This window comes from Episyrphus balteatus, chromosome 1 (assembly GCF_945859705.1).
Source record: "Episyrphus balteatus chromosome 1, idEpiBalt1.1, whole genome shotgun sequence".
Classification (NCBI taxonomy): Eukaryota; Metazoa; Arthropoda; class Insecta; order Diptera; family Syrphidae; genus Episyrphus; species Episyrphus balteatus.
Window position 1 is genome coordinate 20,868,645 of NC_079134.1, and position 11,304 is coordinate 20,879,948.

The 11,304-nt window shown below is 32.5% G+C and overlaps 1 non-coding gene across 1 annotated transcript; it reads left to right on the forward strand.

Annotated features, from left to right (window-relative positions):
• The first annotated feature begins 5,198 nt into the window (after positions 1–5,198).
• Trnad-guc (transfer RNA aspartic acid (anticodon GUC)) lies at positions 5,199–5,270 on the forward strand. Its single transcript has one exon. It is a non-coding gene; the product is annotated as a tRNA-Asp (tRNA).
• The last annotated feature ends 6,034 nt before the right edge of the window (positions 5,271–11,304 follow it).

An 11,304-nucleotide genomic window follows, 5' to 3' on the forward strand; every position in this document is an offset into this window, starting at 1 on the left:
ATTATTTCACTTTTTCAGTGAGGCAAATCCTGCTAAGTGGAGCTTATGAAAAATTTCTATGTAACCACCTGCAGTCAGTTTGGTGTTGAAATGCCATATTTTTGGCACAGAACATAAGGCCCATCGACATAACACCCACTTTTTATTTGTGGGGCTTAGGACCCACTTGAGTAAGACATAAGTTTCAAATGAAATATGGGGCTAATGTCAAACTCAGGTTGGACATAAGAACCTCAATGGAAAGATGGGCGTTATGTCTCACTAATAAAGAATTCACAAATTATAAAATTATCTCCCGATTTTGCACTTGTTATATCCCACCTAAGCCGATCACAGCCTCCAAATTATATTATTATTGTATTTATGTGTATACCAAACAGCAAAGATATGTTTGTGTTATAACTTGGCAAACGCGAAGCGGAAAAGAATTTTCTTACATGAGAATCTATTTAATTTTCGGAACCCCAACGCGAAGAGAAAAAAAAAATTCTGCCCACCGAAGAATCAATTTTGAGGTGTGAGAATAAAAATTCGCGCAAATTTTTATTTTCACACCTCAAAATTGATTCTGATATTTATTCTGCTGCAACTCATAAGACGAAACCAATAAAAAAAAGAATGGCTAAAAAACAAACGTATCCAATTTCATAACAAGCCATTTGGAAAATGTCAGTTGGTTTTTAACGAGTAATCGTAATGAAAATTTACAGAAAGAATCAAAGTTTTTTTTTTCAAAGTTGGATGAAAATTTGACGTGATTTCTCTCAAATTATTTTTCGTTCGTTGTTCGTAAAAAAAACTTTAGAAAGTAAAATTCATTAAATAGTAAACTGACTTGTGTATTTTTCAAATATTTTCGCACTTTAAATTGTTTATTTTTCACCATGCAAGAGTTCTTTTTAAATTTGTTCGCGAAAATTGATGGTTCTTCCCGAAAGTGCTTATTTCTTCAGTTGGTTCTTTTCATTAATTTGCACTGTAGATCGAAGAGCTGGAATAATTTAATTTAACACTTAAATTTAAAAAATCGAAAAAAAATTCATCTGCGTGTTATTGTAATATTTTAGAATGGGTCACTGGGGCGTATGCGTAATATTTTATTTTTTGGAAAAACAGTTGATATATGTATAAAATGCATATCTATCGCTCACCAATTAATTTAACCTCTTGATTTTCTTTAATTACACTTGCATACTTGATTTTCAAGTATGCAAGTGGTGGTGGCACGGAGGAAACCAGGGCCAAAATCAAAATTATCAATTTGTTTATCAATTTTTTTTCAAAACGAATTAATGAATTTTCTTAAAACTTTAATTAATAAATCCTTCAATATGGCATACCAAATTAATTTTTTTTTTTTTTTGAAAAATTTTCGAAAATTAAAAAAAAAAATATTTTTATCCAATGGCATGCTTTTTTTGAAGGTTAAAAAGGTCTGTTCATCATTTTTAAAAACAACTTTTAATACTTTTTTTACATTTCTTTTATAATAAAGGATTGAATTAAATTAAAATTATTCTTTATTCTACAGGGTGTCCCAAAATTAAACGTTTACCATTTCCGGTAAAAAGACCGAAAGGATAGGTTTTTGCCACTATTTTCATTCATAAACCTACATTATGCTAAAAAGTAGCCTTCCAACTATTACTTTTCTTTTATCTTTCAGAAAATCAGCACTTTACTACTGCGAAAAATACAAATTCAGTTCTGAGAGGGTACAAAAATAAAATAATATGGAAAAATTACCTAATAAAAAAAGTCGGACATTTCAACAAAAAACATTTTTGTTTCCGTTCTTTATGGAATATTCTCACCAATGTTATACCATTTTGAAAAGAGAATTGAACACTCCAACTTTTCAGGTAACTTGCATTTTTTTAACACTACGTTTCATTGAATTAGGGTCATGTAAAATTTTTGAGTACTTAGTTGTGCACAAAAGTCATATTTTCTTCAAAAATCATGCAGCTGCTTTAAAATTTTTGATTGCATTTGTTAGCATTGTTATTCAAGGTTCCGTTAAAAAACTCAGCAGAAAAGCAGAGCTTTTAGAAACTTTATTTTGAACTTTGTACTAGAATCATCTCTGGTTCACATTTAATTAAAATTTCTATTTATATTAAGTTTAACACCGTCTTACAAGTATTTTTTTTTATTATTTTCAAAATAAGAGCTGTCGAATGTAAAGACTTTCCATTTAATTCCTTGGTGCTGACATATTTTGTGTACACTTCAACTGTTCCACACTGTCACTTGACTGAATGTGAACTAAATAAAAGTACCTACCTAACCTACCCGGAAATGTGCACCTAATTGAAAATGTCCACTTTATATTATGAAGAATGTCAAACGAGACGATAACCCAAACCAACAAGTAAACATCTTCCATCAGCAACAGCGTCCTGACTTCAAGTTGATAATAGTAAAGTAAAATTCCACATGGCACTCATTTCCCGGCGCGGCGGCGCACTGTATACTCTGTCAGATGAGGTGTGTTGTCTTTTCCCTTCTCTACCCATTCCAAGCCCGAGATTTTTAATAACTTGTGCTGAGCATTATTTATGTCCTGAAAGGCTATCAAATGCAAATACCATACAACCAAAAGAGCTGATCTCGCTGTTTCGTTCATATCTTTCTTCACTCGTTCCTTTTATTAGTCTCCGTTGATGTGGAGTGGAAAAACAATATCCTTAGGGCAAATACTTGCTACCTGTTTGTGCAACTCTTGGCTATAAGGTTAGGTTAGGCCCGCTCAATGACAACGATGATGTCTCACGACTACGACGAGATCTCTATCGTGATGATGATCACCACCGTCACATCAGGGAATTATTCTCATCCCATCATAAATAGAAGCCAGGAGGTTTACATATAGCCAATTGTTTCGGGCTAAAACAACGAAACGAAAAAAAAAAATACCAATTTCGACATCGCGCATCGGCTCGAGCGGGATATTGGAACGAATATGTGAACGACGCGCGAGTTGCTACAACTCAGATGCAGATCCCGTTTTTTTCATCAGTGTTCTGTGTGCCATGCGTCTTCGTCTACAAAACTCAATGACATATTGTCAGACACTCGCCTCGAACAGAGACTATACGAAACATAATTTGTTCCACTAGGCAATATATCAGGTCTTGCCTAACATTAATACCTATCAAGTGTCACGGGCAAAACCTGGACACAGCGAGGGCTGTGGGGCGCGATGGAGCATAGATGAAAATATCTTGCCCCACCCACCCACATAATTGTCGTAGGTGTCCCAGTCCGCTTGTCGAGGTGTCCTTTTGATATGTGTACATTAGATTCGAAGGCTGGAACAGAATCGTATATATTTATATGGCAAAGGCAAGATGGAGATGGAGTTGTGGAGTATGTTCTTGCTTGGGTCTCTGGTGGTGATCTAGCTCCAAAGAGACAGAGACACGCAAACAACAATTTCAGGTTTCAGAATTTGACATTCAGAATGTTGTCATATGTGCGCACGGATTAGGGCCCTTGTGTTGAGCATTCGGGACTGTTTATGTGCCCACGGTGCAAAAACATTGCGCTAGAACAGATTGATATGAGTTCTCTCTGTGGTGCGCGGTGCGGTCGCCTAGGAGAGAGAGATTTGATATGTGTGATTGTGGGAGACGATCAAGGCGATGCATGGTTGTGTTCCTAATGCCATGGTACCAGCAGCTACAGGTTTTTATAGACTCCTTGAGTGGGAGTTTATAATCCGGGAGTAACTATGGCGGATTGAGTCAATCGAAGGAATTATGTAAATGGCGCAGAGAGATTTGCTAGTTTTTTGTTTGTTTTGTTGTTTTTTGGTTTTTATTTGATTCAACAGAAGGAAATGTTTTTTTTTTTGTATAAAAAATGGCAAAGACAGAATGGAATGTAGATAAGTTTAATGAATATACTCTTAAAGGTTTTATTTGTGTATAAATACATCTTCAAAGTAAACAAGGGTTTTAAAGATGTTAAAGTATTACTTTAGGATTATAGAATTTGTAAGAAGCAGAAGCTCTGTGTGCATTATCAGTATTTTCAGTATTAGAGTTTTTTTTTTCATGTGAAAAGTTTAGACTTTCAAAAGACTCTATGAGAAGCTTCAAACGCGTGTTCATAGGAGTGTGAGATTCTTACAGCACTAAAACCACGTTCCTCTCCTTCTTCCCATTGCAGCTTAATTATATGAACAAAACTTTTCTAGCAATTTGTCTTTCTCCGAACTAAGAGTATCATATTGCAGGTTACTTTAAGGTAAAGGTCCACACCACCGATCTTAAAGCGTTTATTGAACCAAACCGGAAGGTGCTTTGCATACGTTCTGCCTCGTTAAGAGTTTCAACCGTAACTACGTTTGAAGTTATACAAAACTGGACCTTAATCGCTTCAAGAGCTTTCGCAATAGGTTTTCTACCTTCAATTATTCGATGAAGATGCTGAAAAAATATTCCATTGCGATTTTTGCATGGCTTGCTAGACGTTTTCGGAGTATTGGAATTTTTCCGAAAACGGGTCTTACGCTTTCGATCAAATTTAGTCCACGTAATTTTAATTTTTTTCTCAAAATGCATTTCTTCCCAAAATGGATTTTTTTGCGAAAATTGACCTATTTTTTAAACTATATTTTTTAAACTATTTTTTTATAAATAAAATGTACCTATTTAAATTAAAAAAAAAAGTTTTGGAAGAAATTAAAAACTATTATAATTCTTTTACCCTCGGCCCCCAATTTGTTTTGGTCATATTTTTCATAAATCGAATTTCCTGCTTCCAAGTTTTCATGACAATTTCAAACTTCACAGTTCTTGAAATCAGTATACCTTAGCAAGTTAATACCTGATTCGGTCAGCCCTTTTAAGATATGCATCAAAAGACCTCCAATTTTTCAGATTTGTATCTATACCCCTTACTCGCCCTGTCAAAGTGTCGATTTTAGGCATATGCTTGCCCTAGATTATGTTGTTTTTAATTTATAGATTCAAACCATAAATATTCCAAAATTTTAAACCTATATTGGGTGGATAGTCATGAAATTTTTCCATTTTTGTATTGGGTTGAAACCGTTCAAGTCAATCTCAACTGATTTTCATAGAATGTAGGTAACTCGTGTAAATAAATTATTTTTTAATTTATTACTACTAAATACATTTTTACTTGAAACAATATCGTTTGGATAGATCCGCCAGTAGCCTTCAACATCCTCGATAGTATAGTGGTCAGTATCCCCGCCTGTCACGCGGGAGACCGGGGTTCAATTCCCCGTCGGGGAGATAGGTATTTGAAGATGATAACATTTTTTTATTTGTACTATTTTATTTTTTTTTTATTTCAATTTAAATACTAGTGAATTTGTTACCCTTGTATCATTTAGTTTAATCCAAAAATCAACCTTATTTTTGAAGCAAATAAAATCAGGTTTGCACACATTATTACATAAATTTTTCAAACTACATCAACATTCCTTCATTATTCTTATTTTTCAATGTCAAAATTTATTTAAAAAAAAATATTACAAGTTGAACATTTGAAGCCTCCCACCTCAACCGAACACCTTCTGGTGATTCAAATTCTTTAATTAACTTGCCACCATCGCATGTAGCTTTTTAATCCGCCCCTGAATAATATTAAAAAATAAAAAAAAAAAACTCAAAAAAAAAAAACAATTTTTTTTATAACCGAAAAATTTAAAATTTTTTTGATTGACGCTTGAATCTCCAAAAAACTGAAAAAATTCCTCACACGCTACTGCTACACAACACACTACCTCTTATAATTCAGCAATGCAATATGTATAGCAAGTGCAAACAACAACAAAAATCCATTTAGACCAAAGGAACACATTTTTCGGTTCACTCGACTGAACCGTGTCCAAACTTATTACCAAAAGGATACAAGAAGGCGTGACCTATTTCACCATTTTCGTTCTTTTATTTTTTTTTTTTTTTTGGTTCCTGGTGCTGATGATCGTCTTTTTTCCCAGTTAAATAGTTCAGAATATTCTGTTGTGTGTCATAATTCAAAGTGATTTGCATTGATTTTGAAAGAATCCTAGCGAAAAGAAAATTTTTGAATTGTAAAAAAATAATTTAATTTTTTAAAAACAATTAAGTAATATTTTTTTTATTTTTTTTTTATTTTTTTTTTTATTTTTTTTTTATTTTTTTATTTATTTTTATTATATTTTTATTTTAAAAAATAATTTAACTGTTTTAAAAACAGTAAAATAATATTTTTGATTCTTTTTTTAATTAGGTATTATTTTTAAATATATTTTTATTTTATTTTTATTTAATTATTTAAATTAAATTATTATTGATTTATTATTTATTTATTTAAAAATTTGGTTTTTGTAAAACAGCTCTATCGATTTTGAATAATTTATTTCTAAAAATATATCTTAATTGGAAAAGTGGACTTACTTTTCGACCTCATTTTTTCCTCTTTTTACAACACAACATTCTCATGCTATAATATTATAAGCAAGGTATCAAAAAAAGTAACATAAATTGAAAAAGCAAAATTCAAATCATAAAAGGGGGAGAGAATTAAGGTGTTGAATGAACATCATTTTATCTCCCCCACAGACGCATATCTCGCATGTGATGTCCCTCTAAGGATATTCATGGCAATAGACACGTAAGTGAAGATGAGAAGGAGGACACATTTTTTTTGTGGAGTTATTTTTTTTTTTTTTTGTTAATTCCATGCTTCCTCTTTTAAGAGATGCGAAAAAAATTAAAATTTTGGATACATGTCAAATATGAGAAGGCACCCAACAGAGGTTAGCAGCTTAAGGGGGTCTATACCGAAACATAGAGAATGAACATATCAAATATCATAAATGTGGTGTTTGTAAAAAAAAAAAACACGGATGAGATGAAAATATGTATAATGTAAGGGCTTAGAGATGATATACAGACATGTTAAAATGTCGTTTTGATTAGAACCAAGGTGACAGAAGAAACAAAAATAATTAAATAAAGAATAGAGGAACCTTAAAGTGGTTTGTATTTGAGAAAAAATTGTTTCAACAACCGAAAATTAAATTCCAACACATTTAATTTGGATTATATCGTGATACCTAGGAGAAATTTGAAAAATTTTTACCCAAATAACATATTTTACTTTTAAAGGTCAAAAGTTTCAGATTTATTTCGAAATTATTTTTGCTATACCTAAAGTGGTATACAGTTTTAATAGATCACTTTTTTACAACTTCGAGGTACCTAGTTAATAAATTATATTTTCAAGACAAATAAACCAGGGCATTCCTTTTTGCTAGGAATGAGCCCCCGTTGGGCGCCAATTCTTAAAAGAATTTCGTAAGCTACATGGCGCTATATAATTCATAATTTTATTTGACTCTTACAATAATTTGTCGAAAAAGGACATTAAATGACTTGAAAGGGCATCAATCGTATAAAATTCCCGGAAATTGCTATAAAGATTCCTAATTTCAAACTATAAAACCTTTTTTCATAAAAAATTTTTTTCAGTCAGATTTTGGTTCATGCGATCCAGCATTAAAAAAAATGCTCTAAGATGATGTGCTAAAAGCTTCGATTTTTTAAGTTAAACTAGTCTAAGTCGAAATTTCTTGTTTTTATTTTTCAGGCCTTTAATTTTTTAAAAGAACAGAATCCAATTTTTTTTTTAAATAAGCATAAAGTGAAATTGTTTTTCACTGCAAGTAGAGTTTTTCCCATATGTAAAGAAACTACCTTTACCTTTGTTCCCTGCACCTATTATTTCACAATTTTTATTAAAACTACAAGTTTATTGGGTGTATGAACTATAACGGCCACAAGACCCTAAATTGTTGAATAATTTTTAGGGTGGAGATGAAAGATCCCCAACTAATATTTCAGCTTTGTTAAAGGTATAATAGAAGCTACATTTCAGCACAGATAATATAATCATACAGATATCTTGTCTGCTCAGAAAAATATGAATCATTTTTTTCCTTACCAGACAAGCCTTACCAGGCAAGGAGCTTTCAAAAATAAAGCTGAAAAAGCTCTTTTTGAATTGGAAATTTTTTTCTCACTCACTCTCATAGGAAAGAAGAGGTTTTTTTTCAAGAAAAAAGATGAGCGAGATGATTTTGTGTGTATTTACTGAATATTTTAAAGCTTTTGGAAAAGCTCTTTTTTGGTCAATTTCAGTTTCATATATCATTTCTCTCCATATGAATAAGACATCTGTATAATTTATTATCTGTGATTTCAGCTTCTTTTTAACTTTTGTAAGGTTGTTGGGCATGGAAAAAGGAGAACGCTATACAAGTTTGACCCTTTATGAGAATGTCCGAGCTAAATTATTCAATGTCAAAACCATAGAGTTTCTGAGCTAGATTACTCAATATTAAAACTAAAAATCAAATACAAAACTTGGTAATTTCTGTAAAGCTTCTTTAAATTCATTAACCGAAGCTTATCCAAAAACCAAGCTTTCTTCGGTTTAATTTCTTTCACAGTATTTAAACAAGTTATTAGAAATTGTTAAACAAGTTCGAACTTCTATAAGCAATTATGTAAATTCTGAAGCAAACTCGATACAAACTGTATAAAAAGTAGTACATACATACCTGCGAGACTTCATTTTACAGAAGCTGTTGTGTTAGTTGGGTATTTCCTTTTTCAAATAGAGCTCAAATGAGATAATTTCGCTATAATTATTTCATTTCGATTTCATATTCAAATTTATAATATTTATTTACGAAATTATCAGCCATCGGTTATTTTAATTTTTAATTATTTGACACAATTTACATACAAAAGTACATGTATTTAAACGGGAAAAACTAAAATAAAAAAAAGGGAAAACAAATTTTCTTGGGTGAAAAAAAAGGGAATCGAGGATGGAGAAAAGCATTACCTTTTGACAGATTTCAGATTTTTGTCCGAAGAAATTTGTTGGGCAGCAATTCCCAAGAAGGGGAAATTGTTTTCTCTCTCGCGGCCAGAGGCGTGCACACCATTGGGGCAAGCGGGGCGGTGCCCCGGGGCCCCCAACATGCCAGGGCCCCGACTGGAGACAATTCCTTGAATGCAACTTATTATAAAAGTAACGAAGCAAAAAGATAAGATATTTGAGATGAATCACTTCGGATACAAGATAGACAAATTATTTTCTTCATTGTAATGCATAACTAATTTGTAGCTAGCCACATAATATTTCATCTTAAAAAAAATTCGTCAGGGGGCCGCAAAAAAATAAATCGGTTTAAAAAAAAAATAATACATATTTCTTAGGTCGTATAAGTCATTTTTTATTTGATCTTTTCTATATCAATAAAGGGGCCCCCAATATCAAAGAAGTCCCAAAAAATAGTCTTGCCCCGGGGCCCCAGCAACTTAACGTATGCCCCTGCACACGGCCATCTTTTTTTGTGAAAAACTATACTCAGTTTCAGAGTACCTACCCAAACAGGAATTTTGGGTTAAAAATAGGTGTGTTTTTTTTGTTTATCTATATAGATTTTGTGCGAAAACACAACATCGAAATTTTTTAAATCCGTTCAAATCCCTTTTAGCAATTATGCTTCTATAATACTTTACAGGAGCAACAACGAGTAGCATCTGTAAAGCGTTATAGAATCAAAATTGTTTGTCGGGATGTTTGGCACCACTGTACATACACTTTGGCAGCTGTCTATCAAAAATGTGTCGTGCTCCTGTGTTTTTTTAACTCCGTAAAGGTATGGCCATATTACATCCATGATGGATTCAAAAAATTTTTTTCACAAAAAACCAAAACCATTCATATGGCCTTTGCATCCATGTTGGATTCACAAAATTTTTTTTGTTAACAAAAAACCAAAAATCATTTGTATGTTCTTAGCTACATTTTAAGACCATGATAACATTAATTGCGCCGTTTGTCTTATAAGCGTTTGAAGGTAGCCATATTGAATTTTTTTTTCGATTTTTTTAAAAAACTTTTTTATTTTTATTTCTAATTTTTCGAAAAAAAAACTTTGGTAATTTTATATATATATTTGTTCAACAGTCTTATCAGAATCCATTTACGACTTTTATCTGAAAAGTGCATTGCGTATATCTCGGAATATATTACCATTTCAATGCAACCATGTCAAACAAATTTTAGATTATTTTTTCTATTAGAACTTTTTTTAAACCCCATTTTCTCGGTTTTTTTTTTTTTTTTTTTGTTAATATTTTTAGATATTTCTGTAAAAAATATCTATAAAACAACAAATACCTAAAGTAACTTGGCACTTCTGTTTTTATCGAGAGATAGTAAAATCTGGATAATTATCTGGACTTTTCAAAAATCTATACAGATACCTAAAGTTTTTGTTGTTTTTAACACGTCGTAAATTGTTTTGATTTCAAATATCTCAATGTCGTTTTTTTGCACAAAATCTATATAGATATAAACAAAAAAACACACCTAATATGCATGAACTTCCAAAGTCAGGGTTCACATTTAACGTTTTTTTTTACCTTATCCACATTTTGACATTTGCCCGTGACACCCCTTCAAGCAAACAAGTCCGACCTCGGTCCGAATACGCTCCGCCTCAGGCGGAGCTGAGTCCGACTTCGGCTCAGAAACAGGTCCAAAAGCGGCTCAAATTAGTATGGAAATTATAATCACCGTGGAGCCGATTTTATATGTATTGGTTTTTTCACCACGATTTCTCCTTCGACTTTGTGTTCATATACAAAAAGTTGCAAGTGTGTGAGTGCAACCCCGTTTTTCTCGGTCGGAGGTCGGACTGTCTTTTCTGAACTCCGTTTTCTTGCTTGAAGGGATGCTCAGTGGAGACGCTGTGTTACTAGGGGGGTTCACATTGACTAACTTACCGGACAGACCAGCCGCCGTTTGGTCTGATCTGATGCTGTTTTGATAGTGTGAACACCCATCCGACGACCTGTCCGGTTTGCCGGATGGTTTTCAAAAAATTTTGATTTTTTGGTGGTCGGACGGACATGTTAGTCAATTGAACGACATGTCTGTCCGGCAGACAGTGATAATCCATTCTCTTGAATTTGAGAGCAGAATAGGTGAAAGATACATTAAAAATAAGATGAAAAATGGGTTTTGATGAAAATTGTCTGATGAGTGTGAACGAAAAATATAATTCAGCCATCAGGCCAAATGACAATCGGTCTGTCCGGTAAGTTGGTCAATGTGAACCCCCCTACTGTATTAATACAGTTATAATTATAACCCTAACTAATCATTGTGTTCGTGGTGTTAAAAACAGTACTACCAACATAATTTGTGACATCTGGAATGTATCAATTGGAAAACTGGAAGCAACAATTTTATTTG